At 38.5% G+C, this 12,973-nt stretch overlaps 1 long non-coding RNA gene across 1 annotated transcript; it reads right to left on the bottom strand.

Moving 5' to 3' along the window:
- Window positions 1-1,623: 1,623 nt before the first annotated feature.
- On the bottom strand, window positions 1,624-12,696 carry LOC135302135 (uncharacterized). The gene is made up of 3 exons (XR_010363834.1): window positions 12,587-12,696; window positions 2,787-2,837; window positions 1,624-1,762 (listed from the first exon to the last, which is right to left on the bottom strand). It is a non-coding gene; the product is annotated as an uncharacterized LOC135302135 (long non-coding RNA).
- Between the last annotated feature and the right edge of the window lie 277 nt (window positions 12,697-12,973).

The raw sequence follows: 12,973 nt of genomic DNA, 5'->3' as shown, positions 1-12,973 counted from the left end.
AAAGATTCCCTGCAGCACAAAGTTGTCAATGTCACAACACAGCACAATCAGCCAGGAATGGGTTCCCCTGGGACAAGAGGCATGACACCCAACAAGTTAATTGAACAGCTCAAAGGGATTTTTTGTTGACAAAAGGTGAGTTTAAAAATAAGTAATGTCATGTTAATTGTGGTATTTCCAATGACTGTTCAACATTAAAAGGCTTAGGAACACACCCTGCACAGTCTAGTGATTGAGATATATTATAAACTGTAGACAAAATTCAAAGGATTGAAAGGGTTGATGCTGCACCAACCAAGAAACTTTGATATTTTTATGAATCTTGAATTTTTGTGACTTGCAATGCCAAGCAAGCTCTTCTGTGCACTGGTCAGAAATACTGAAGATAAGGAAAACAAAATAAAAGCAACTTCTCAGGAAAAAATGTGTCAAGTACTCTCAGTATTGTCACATCAAGACATGGATAAAAGGAACACTGAAAATGAAAGGTTTAGGAGCAGAATAAAACTACACAACTATTCTTTAATCTCCTCCAAAGACTAAATAACATTCCTATTTTAGAGATACCTTATGTCAATTTAAAAAATTCATTTTAGCAGACTGAAAATTACCTGACTAGAATTCCATCATCAGAAGTCTCTGTTAATTTGAAAAGCATAAGCACAGGATATTAGGGGTTTCAGATTTTTCTGGACAAAGTTTGTAGTCATACTTCCACATTACAAGATAGCTGATGCAAAAACCTGAAAGTTCAGATGAAGAACACACAACCCACCAGCAAACACAGGAGTTAGTCCAACACTTATGGAATTAGAAAGAGGACATTACTCTGATTGCAAATTATCACTGAGGAGAACTGTTTTCTGATAACTGCTAAATGGTCAAAATTCAGTGGTTTGGGGACACCTCAAAGTATCCAGCTGTTCATACCTAGCATGAACTGCTAGGAAGCCAAGAACAAAATGAGTAGCTGAAGCTTTCTCATCTCTACAGGTGGTAATGCAAATATCAGCTTGGTGGTCTACAAGTATGTTCTCTATTCCTGCAGCAAACAGAAAAGGTAATTAAATTAAACACTATGCTGTAGTGAAACAGTCAGGTGAAGGAAGAAAATCAAATACAAAGCAACAGTATTTTATATCCTACCAGCAGTTATCTAAAAGAAAACTCTTCCAGGATTTTGGACAAAACAATAGTGACAGATCTGAACATTAATTTGCATTACCAAACCTCTACAATCTAAAATTAAATATATTAAGACCAAACTGTTTCTCTTGATATATGATGGTTTCAGTTCCGCTTAGATTTGAGTAACAAATAATCCTCAGTATGAAGAAAATCTGAAGCAAATTGAGGTGAAGCAGCATTGACGTGGGTTGAAAGCAGGCTGGGTGGCAGGGCCCAGAGGGTGGTGATCAGTGGCACCAAGCTGAGTTTGAGGCCAGTAACCAGCAGTGTGCCCCAGTGGTCAATACTGGGGAGAAAAACAACTTAATGTCTTCAAGCACCTTGACAGCACAGGGGGCAATGGGCACACACAGGCACAGGAGATTCTCCCTGAACATATGAAGAAGTTTTTTTTTCCTGTGAAAGTGACTGTGCACTGGCAAAGGTTGCTCAGAGGCTGTGAAGTCACCATCCTCAGACATTCCGAAGCCTCCTAGAATTGTTCCTGAGCAGCTTCCTCTAGGCGAATCTGCTTGAGTAGGGGGTTGGATCAGATTGTTTCAGAGGTCCCTTCTGACATCACCATTCTGTGATTCTATGAAATATAGAAACTTAAGTCTCAATATCACTATTATTCCTATCATAATTAGCATAGAAAATGGCAATCAGTGAAAAGCTATCACTTGATTCCTCAAAGACATCAAGTAAGAATATGCAACAGAGGCTTAATTTTTCCATAATCTGCATGTTAGTTCCTATATTTGAAAGGAATATAGTGCAATGTAGAGGTGTTTCAAGTATTGGTGACTTGTAATAGTCTCTAGCAGTGCTCCACTTCCTGAGGATAGCTGGGACTTGGCAGACAAACAAGGAGAACCCCCCACTGTTCTACCTTCAGTTTGGAACAGCCCTGCTTTCCTGTCAGCCACAAAACTGGGGCATACTGAGCTTTAGTATTCTGTGCTGCATTCATCTTACACTGAATTTCTGTTGTCATAAAAGGCATACTGCAGCTTTGTCTGATACCACTGAAAAACCCTTCTCTTGACCTCAGCCTTTCAATGAACAGGTATTACATTTATGAAAGTGACATCTAGAGACAATAAAAATAGTGAGATTTGGGGGACCCTTGGCATGTTGTTTAAACTCCTCAGTTTTATCTGTCTAAACAAATAAGCAAACGTACTACATTGAAGTATGGCTTTATTTATATGGGATTCCCAGACAAGTCATTAGAGGAAATATTTGGTTGCTTCCTGACACTATTCAAAAGCTAAATGTCAACTGAAGTATCAAAATTCTTTGTTGATCACTTAGGCAGTTTTAGAATATGATTAAAAAAAAATAATAATCCCCAATGTTGTTTTTACTTGTAAAATTCTTGCAATGAGTCAATAAACATTCATATGCAAAGGAGTAGGGGACACATTAAGACTTCAACTAGACAGTTCTTTAAACAAGCAGAAACTGCAGCAGGAAAGATTAAGTTAACACAGGGGGTGCAACTCACAGCACTCAAACAAAAACACACTTCCGCAGTTTTTGTCCCAGGCATTCAATGTTCTTTTCATTCCAGTGAGTGGATACTGGATCTGCTGTCTACCTTATTCAGCTCTCACCTCAAACAACCTCTGCGATATATCTCCTGTGTCTCCATTTGCTTCTTGTATCTGACAGTGTAAAAATACAGCAATGTTATTCTGTGAAAGATCTTTCATGCAAAATGTATCTCAAAGCAGTGCTCAAACTTAAATTAAATATTGTATTACAATACAGAAGAAAGATGGTATGCTGCCAATTTAATCTGAAAAGTGGTAAGAAAAATTGTATGAGGAACCTGCATGTTTATTGTGTCTCATTAGCTATACTAAAAGTGCTCAGTTTACCAGTAAAAGTGCCCATTATTCCCTAACGACACTGCTCTACTAAATGCCCTGAAAATTAGCTTGATCAATGCACTGGGTTGGTTCTTTACTCATCTTTCCAGCATTTAATTTTGCAAACTCCCTGTTAATATTAATTTTGAGAGCTTTTGGTCCAGGATTCAGCCAAAGGTTAATGATACTTTAATGGAGACTCTGTGTTTCTCCAAGCTGAAGACTGTCACTGCCATTTTGACTGAGATTTTCTACTGCTCTGTATCTTTGTAATTAGTGCTTCTGCACAAATAAGATTAAACATTAGAAAATAAAAATTGTTGTGCTTTAAACTCTGCAAGAAGAGTGCAAATGATCATGTAGAGAAAAATATTTTTTGTATCAGAAAGCAGCATTATGTCTTGTGTTGTAGAAGATACTACATGAGTGCCAGGACTAAAATTTTGACAGCAATACTTTTGTGTGTAAAACCACATCAGCACATTCACAGAGTCATAATACAGAAGAAAAGTCTGGGCTGCCACCTTTTCAAATACTATAAACTCCCACTATTGGTTTCAGAACTGCAGTCTGACAGCTTTTCCTGTGTAACTAATGCACAAAAAGCCTCTAGGATAATTATTCATTTGATGCACCTCTTTCTCTTCCTTTACTAAAGACATTAAAACCCAAACATTGGCGGCAGACCATGTGGAAAAAAAAAAAAACAAAAAAACAAAACAAAAAAAAAAAAAAACCAGTCCTTGTCTGCACCCAGAAGCAGAAAGAAGCAGATGGTGACCTCAGTATTAATGGCTCATAGCAGGCGAAATTCCCATTGGCACAGAGGGGTCCGTGACATTGTAAAGAGCACATGGCACTTCACAAAGGCAGTGCTGAGCAACACAGCAGTGTCCTTCCCACTGAGCTTAGGGGAAATGCACCAGCATCAGCATTTCCCCAAAGCACATTTCCCCAAGGGAAGTGCATCCAGACAGTGGTTTAGATATAAAACCCTTATATTTCCCAGTTCATGACCCCATTTCTCATTTGTTGCTTCAGTGTGTGAATGCAGGAATGTGTCTTTTTCTTCCCACAGAAAACCAAAACTCAGAGCCTCAACAACTGCTAAGCAGTGTTATGGCTCTCGCTGAATGATGCACTTTACACCAGCATTTGACCCAAAAGCAAACTGAGAACTGTGAATTCAACAGTACAGTTCATCACTGTGATCACATAGAGAAACACAGCAAACAATGAGAATAAATGCTACACAAATAATGTATGTAACAATGTACTTTTGGAAATGTTGAGGAATACATTCAGTGCCAGTAGCAACATTGCTTCCCCTGAAAAATGAACTTGGCAATTCTACTTGCCGTTAGTGAAAGCAGACAATTCTCAACAGAATATACATTTTTAACATTAAATTAGTAATGACAGGGCCTCCTTATCTGCCTACTCACATGTCAAGGAAAGGAACATAATAATAATAATAATAATAATAATAATAATAATAATAATAATAATAATAATAATAATAATAATAATAATAATAATGCTGTCCTCCTGCTTCTTCACTCTTAAGTTCTGAATTACACATATTCAATATCAAAATATAATGAGCCTCTTCTCCTACCTCTTCTGAATGTTATAATATCACTAACACAATGTAAAATTGGTTATGTATTTCTGAACTTAACTGATGGCACCAGTGTTACACAAGTATTGTGACTAAACATGGTGAGAGACCATAAAGAAAAGAAAGGGAACTTTATTTCAGTCAAAATTAATTTCACTCAGTCACTGTCCTTCTTTTATGGTTTTAACTCATTCATTCTTTTACAATCATTCTTTCATATCCATATATCCACAAGCACTAAGTATCCTGACCATGATGGACAAGGACAGTGGTTCTCAAGACCTCATAATATCTTCTAGGGCCTTCTTACACTGGAGATTATGGTCGGGTGTTTGGATGTACCTTTCTACCTTTGGCTTAAGGACTTTCAACATTAAGACTGATAAATGACAGTGAAGCGCTCTCTTTCGATATTGTTCTACCTGTCTGATGATTTACTTCCCATCTTTTCATCTCCTTATCAGAGTGCTTTATAGCTCTAATTCCTTCTTCCTGCCATATTTTCTTGAGATGAGAATAGTCTAGGAAGAATACATAAAGATGGGGCAGACTTTTTTGAAAGGCCCTATGAAAGGACCTTGCAGAGAACAAATGCACACCAGCTAATTAAACACTGCTACAGCTCAGGACTAGCACATGCCTCGGAAGAAGGCAGGACTAAAAAGATCCTCCCACTGCACTTTCTGATTTGGCAGTAATTAGAAATGGCAGTCTTTATGCTGATGCAGTCCCCAAGCACTAGGGCCAGATGAACTGAACACTTGTAGCTCTGAGACCACCCGCCAGGGACAAGGTAGAAGTATCATTTGCTGAACATGGCAAGGGCACCTGCTTGATAAGATGCACTTCCTGCATAACAAGTTCACTGTACCATGTTCCCTAAAGCATTAAATAACGTCATGATCTTCAAATCTGCTATTAATTTTTCATGCAGACTGTCAAATTTGTGTGTGATTGTGCAAGTGTGTGAATGCTATGAGTAAGTGTGAATAAAAACAGACCTGAGCGGCAAGAACAGAAATGAATTGGGAACAAATCCGTCTTAGCCCTACATGGCAATATAAATACTTCTCCAGACCCATATATGGCGAGAAGACCCAAGACACCATTTCCTCTCACAATCCACGCATCCTAGCAGATTTTACGAAGCGCAGGAAGAGCCCTGCTTGCCTACAATCTGTCACAGTCAACTGTTTTACTTAGGTCTCTTCCTACTTGCACCACAAAGAACTGCGCATTTCAAACAAGCTGAGTCATCAAAAGTTTTACAGACCTAAGCAAGTATGCAGAAGAGTAGCCAAGAAAAATACAGAGGCCAGAAAAGAAACAGATACACATTTCTGTCAAAATCATTGAACCAGGTACACTGCTGGTGCAGAAGGCAGCACTCAAGTAGCAGAAGCTGCAAAGCAAAGGTTTCACCTGCAGGAAGTTATTGTCAGTTCTATTATCACACCAAAACCAACAGAAAGCCACACCAAAGATCAGCTGATAGTGTCCTTTACAGACAGGAAATATACAAATACTTAATGCCCAGAAATTACTGATTTATAGAAAGGCAGCAATTGTGTGATCTGGATCTGCCTAGATCACATTCTACAGGAAGATAATGTAAGGAGACAAAAAGCTTTCAAACTGAAGAAGTGATAGGTTGTATGAAACAAACATAAATAACCCAGCTTTTAAGTTGCAAAAAATTCCAAGTGACCACCTCTGACAGAATGAAAATGAAACAGTTTTCCAAACAAATCTCTCCTCTCCTCATTGTGACCTTGGAGAGAGATCCTTTCTTATAGGAATCACTTTGGAAGGCTGTGTGGCTTTCTGGATCACACCAAACTTTGCCCTGTCCTCTGATCCCAAGGAAGTTCATTTGGTCGTCTCTGGGTCCTGCTTGTGCTCCTCAGGGTGGTCTCTGTCACACTGAGCCTCCCAGGCTGCACTGACAGTCCTCCTGCCAGACCTGGAGCCTTCTCCCAAAACAACACCCAGCCCCTGCTGTCCTTTCCAACGCCTCTGCTTTCCCAGCTACTTCATGTAGGGACAAAGCACGCAACTGAGAACATGCACACCAAACACATCCCATCTGTCAAATTTGGGAATTTAATTTGTGTAGGCACTGACCTGAGACAAGCTCTGTAGGCAAGAACTGAGCTACATGCAATCTCTCTGGCTGAGCTGAGAGGAACAGACATAAATTTCCTTCCTCTGAGCCACTTCCTTCAAATCTCACAGCAAACACAACAACACATTTTCTTCTATTCTACAATGGGGTGAATTATTTTTGGCACAAGCAAGTCCCATAGGCTTTGATGGAAGCAGATAGGGCCAGATCTTCCCAACCCTTCTACTTATGTGAAGTTATGCCACTATTACACTAAATGCATCACTGCATTCCACAATGATCACACGATGGAGACTGTGGTGGTTGATCCTGTAACAGGCACACATCTACTGCTGCACTGAGAGCATTCCAATGGCATGGCTTGGCAACCAGTCTTCTCAGACAGTCAAATCTGCACCCATCATCTGAACTGCAGCTTGTAGGATGGCTGTCTCATCACCCATCACCTCTGGGATGGGGCTGGGTGGAGCAGAGAGCAAGGCTGACTCTTGTATTCTCAGGGTTCCCTGAGGAGGTTGGTGAGAGGAAGGCAGATTGTTCTGGTGTGAGAAACCTGGTCTGCATCAGGGAAGCTTCTCACACTGCCCTGCAGTGAGAATGAATGTGCTCAGGTTCAGTTTGAATTCCCTGTATCTTACTCAGTTCCAAATGCTCCCTATCAAGTGATTAATTCAGTAGAAGTAGTAAAATGAGGAAAAAAAGCCCAGCACCAAATCACAGAAAATCCAGAAAAGAAAAAAAATCCTCAAGATTCAGGAGTCAAACTTGTAGCCCTGGGCAAAAAACCTGTTATGAGTTTCCTGTGCCTAAGGAGTGAATGGTGCTTACTTTCCTGGAAAGTTTGGATAAGGAAGCCAGTTCTTTTTCGGAAAACTGTAGCTGTGATACACCTAAATAGTTCTTAAATCAGAAGACCAAACCTTTGGCACACTTCATTCTAGCCTGTGGGCCTACTCGAGTTTAACTGCTTTCAAATCCTACTTGGCCAAATATTCAAATTCAATTCTATTCTATTCTCTGTATCTAAGGTTGCATAAGTTTAAATCTGTTTGTAGACAGAATTTCACTTGAAATTGAAGGGGAGCATACCAAGATTTCACAGTGTAGAATTGAATTAAAAAGGAATGGCAACTTTATTATCTGTCTGATTTCTGCCTGGGACCTGTCTTTTGAAACAATCTGGGTATCTTCCCATGAATCAAAGCTTTTTCAACAACTATGGGCATCAGGAGAGTCTCCCACTCTTTAAAAAAAAAAAGTTTGCAGTAGCAAAACAGCACGACTTTATTAGCTATCTAAGAGCCCAGAAAATTAGTAAGTGATACACTAATTTTGATTGTAATATGCTATGTGTCAATTTTGTAAGTAACTGGACTTTTCTGTAATAATCTTTCTGACTGACGTTCCTCCTCTTTGACAAACACATAATTACCATGTCAGGTGACAAATGTGGCAGCTATATTGATATTACAGCTAGAAGTGGTAAAAATGCCCCTGCAGCCAAGACTGCTTTTCTCTTGTTACCCTTTATATTGGTCAAGAACCCAAGGAAAGTCTAAGACACTGTACTTCTGGCAATGAAAAATCAGACTCATTTAACAATTTCTTAAAACACCAGTGAATTGTCAGTACAAAAATCAGGCAGGTGGCTTGGCTATCCAGTTTTCATTAATCTGCCCTCTGGCACGTGTCAGGGCTCTGAGAGAATTTTGGTTTAATATGCTTCATATGCTTTATTAAAGCCATTCAAGAAATATCAAATACATAAGTAATTTGTCACCGAAGGACATTCATGTGGCAGTCGCAAGACATGGGCTAATTATTTTTTTCCTTGAATGTTTTAAAAATAATATCTGGCTTCAATAATGAAAGAGTAATATTTTGTCATCACTCAGACTCAAGTTATTAGATCTGCTGGATCTTTAGAGAACACATGCAACATAAACAACACACACAATCTCACTTATTCATTTAAATGAACCAACCTTTCTAAATTATTATGCCTATGTTCATTATTCTGCAATTTCCAAACTATTAATGAATCAGAAATAGAGTTGAATTAGATACAAAAAGATAACTACCTCAATCAAAATTCTTAAGAATATAGTTAAAGTAATATTTTTTTTTATTTCCATGCCAATTCTTTATTTAACATTTATATCACTATCTCAAAAAAGTAAAGTATCAGAGATAGGAAGAGGAGGAGGAGGAGATAGGAAGAGGATTATGTCCTCAGTACATCCATGTGGGTGTGTTTGCTATTTTTAGACTAGATCTGGACTTTCACAAGTCTAATAGAACAATTTTTGGTTTGTTTTTTTTTTTCCATATCCTTAATTGGGACCTGTTAGAAGAATTCTAATGATATTGTTTATAAATGTTCCACTCAAAGGAAGACTGGATCTTATAACTTCAAAGATTAATAAAGCCTCAGTATAAAATGTCACTGCTCATTTTCAAAATGAATTATATTTGATGTGGAGAACGGAGAAATGTGAAGTCACAGAAAGTATGCCAATTCAAGTGACTGCAGCACACACAAATGAAATGCCAGTTAAAAAGCCCTGAAAATTTTCAATGTTTCAGAAAGGTCATCTATTTTTTTTCTACTAGTGCATGGGCAGTTTGTCTGACTTATGCAGTAGAGAAAAAGCAGGTTATATTTTACAGTGTGAGAACCATATGATGAAAGGAATAACAATTTAGCACATCTGCCAAGGAGGAAAGCCAGAAGGAAACATTTCCATGATCTATTTCATATACTTCTCTGCAATTATATTTTTTTAACAGGTGTGCTGTAGGACAGAAACGTTCTGTCAATTCACTGTAGATTAAAATCAATAAATCAACCACACCAGAAATTCTCTTCTGCTTGCTTTGTAGATTGTAAGGTACACCTGAGTCTTTGCTGCCTCTATCTCAAATATGTTTTGTTATTCACCATAAATGAAAACTGTGCGCGTGTTTTGCATTCATTCAAAAAAGTATGTCAGGCTAGACCAAGAGTGTTAGAAAGTTTGTTGTCCAGAACTGTGCAATTTTAACTTCACAACAGTTAAATGAAACACTACATACCCTACCCATTCTGATGGACCTTCAGACCCTTGGATGGAGATATCGTAGAAACCATCACAACTGGACTCCTCTTCTGCCTTCCCTCTCCCTATCCTTTATGATGAAAACTTGGCAGCATTAGTTTCTAGACAAATTTATAAATCTTTCTGCTTTTCCCAGTGGGCTGTGGGGAACACAAAATCAATGAACTACTGTTATTATTACTATTTAATATATAATTTGAAAACTGAATCTGGTAAATATTTGTTTGTCTGACTTCCATTCCTCTATACAGCAAAAAGAAGTTCCACTAGGTATTCACTTCCGAATCCCAATTTCCCCATTACTGGTACTAATCTCTCAATCCTATCCAGTCTTGTAAAGCAGAGACTACTGGTTGATAGATTTAAGAAAGCAGCCCTTAAAAAAAACAGAACTGGAAGACTTCCAAAACCTGGAAGGACTTTTTTGTCAAAAATACATTTGAACTAAGTAACATTCAATCAACCACACAGGAGAAATTTAGTTTGGAAGTAAGAAGAATTTAAAAAATCCTGCAGAAACAACAGTTACTCAGACAGTGCTCACTCTTGTAGCTTCACAAAGCACACACAATTTGACACAGATGGACCTCCTTGAAGTTTGTCATGCATTGTCTTGCTTTCCAGTGTTCAAGTTCATCATCACCTACAGGCTTCACCCCACCCACATCTCCAGTTATGTCCAGCATGTCTGTCTCAGCTCCATCATGTTAGCTTTTCTCCTTGATTCAGAGAACACTTACCTTATCTGAACCTTCTTGAGAACCATAGCCAAGTGTTCTTTTATGTACAACCTGACAAGGTGCCCCAAAAACTCCAGAGAGAAAGAGTTCTGAAAAATTTACACATTCCCCTCCTTTTAGATGTCTTGAAAAAATTTCATGTACAAATCCTGTGATTAGTTGGTTTGACCTAAAATGTAAATTTAGGTGTATATGTAACTTATAATATTAATGTTCTCCTGCTCTCACATAGGGAGCACTAAAAGCCCCAGAGAATAACTCCTTTCAGTATGACTCTGGGAAGAGTAGCCAGAAGATGTGCTTGATCTCTGATGGTCAACTGATGCCCTATTGGACATGTATTTATTATGCACCCCTGTGAACTACACAGAGATTTCAAAATTACGGCTTGGTGGGGTTGGTGCAGGCATTGTTTGCAAACAAGGGCTCTGCTGGACCCTGTTTATGAAAGAGGTGAAGGTTGAGGCACAGGGGGGTGAAGGGTGAGGGCTGCCTGGCCTGCAGAGACCATGGGATAATGGAGCTCAGGATCCTGAGAGGAGAGACTGGAAAGAAGCAAGATCACAGCCCTGGACTGAAAGGACGTGTACAGAGGGTGAAAACAGGCACAAGGAACCTGGCAGGAATAGAGAGACACTGTCCCAAGCATGCAGAGACAGTCAGAAAAGCCAAAGTCCGCTGCATGCTGAACCCAGCGAAATCTTTTGCAAGTGCATAAGTGGCAATAGATGTAGCAAATAAGTTGGGGGTCCAAAACTGTTCAATGTTTTCATTAATGATCTGGATGATGGGGTAGAGTGCACTCTCAGCAAATTTGCTGATGACACAAACTGGGAGAAGTGGCTGACAAGACAGAGGATTGTGCTGCTATTCAGAGGGATCTCAAGAGGTGAGGGGAATGGCTGACAGGAATGGATGGAATCCAACAGAGGAAAGTGCCCAGTCCTGCCCTGGAGGTGGAATAACCCCATGCACCAGTACAGGTGATGCAGCTGGGAAACAGCTTTGCAGTAAAGGATCTGAGTTTCCTGGTGGACAGACAGTTAACACGAGACAGCAATTCCCCCTTGAAACTAAGAATGGCAGTACCTAGATCTGCATTAGATCTGGCTTTTCCTACATTTTCAGATACATCTGTTATTTGCTTAACAAGATCACAGCCCTGGTCGAACAACATATTACTTACATTTTGAAGAAGAGAGGTGTAGAAAAAAAAAGCAGTCAGTCAGAAGAAAGAAAGGTAACCTGACATTACATAATTCTTCCTTTGTTTCATATCAAGGGTCTCTTTATTTTATTACATTGTGCAATTTTAAACTTTCTAAACTGCATGACTCAGAAAACATTTAAATTATGAACACTTCAAGGGAAAAGCTTTAGTAATAAAAACAGAATACCAGTGACTTTCAAAACAATTAACTTGAAAAGGTCAGAAATATTCTAGCACTACCCTGCTATTGCAGGTACTTAAAAGAGCCTTTGTCTGCAATCCAGGCTGTTGGAATCAACATTGCTACTTTCTGACTTTTCTTCAATTCACTCACTAACAATTTCTAGGCTACTTCAGAAAAATACAATTTTGTAACATGAACAGAGAAAATGCATCAGGTGTATGTAGGTAATGACATTTATACTACTGCTGGTCTTTCTACACTTCAATAAATTTTCACCTTTATCTTCTCAGACGGAAGAGGGTCAATTCAGACACGGACAAAACAAACTGGCCTCTGTTTTGCAGCTACTACAGATGCTTTACACTTTCCAAAATCTGAAAAGAAAGCTGTTGCAGTCTAAATAACATAGATGAAAGTGACCTTTGCTCAGAGGACAGCTATTTATTGTGTTATGAATGCAAAAAATCAGGGGCTTTAAAAGACAGAAAATCAATATAACAGCCAATCTCAAAAATGGCACAGTAAAGGCATCCAAGAAAAACTAAAATTAGAAGATTAACAAACCTTTCTTATCATATCACTCTGACATATGAAGAATTCCCATTCTTAAGTTGAAAAAGGGTCTGTCTACAAAACTGAGATAAAATGCTGGGACTGTCCTATACAGAGAAACTGAAAGAAAAACTGTATTTAATCATCATTTTAGCTCCCACTCAGGCATAAATTATCTAATCTTATGTATTATCTTTGATTACAAGATTCTTGGCATGGAGGAAGCTAAATATATTTCTTTTTATTTAGAGTTATTTATCTGAAAAGGTTTATCTTCATTTCACAACAGAAGCAACCTTGAAAGCTTTGCAAAATCTTTGATACTTTAAGTGGAGTATGCAGCAGAAAAATCCTTATTAGTATCCCAAATAAAAGAGGTTCCACAAAGAACTTAAATGC

Source organism: Passer domesticus, chromosome 6, assembly GCF_036417665.1.
Source record: "Passer domesticus isolate bPasDom1 chromosome 6, bPasDom1.hap1, whole genome shotgun sequence".
Lineage (NCBI taxonomy): Eukaryota > Metazoa > Chordata > Aves > Passeriformes > Passeridae > Passer > Passer domesticus.
This window is presented reverse-complemented; position numbering and strand designations above follow the sequence as displayed.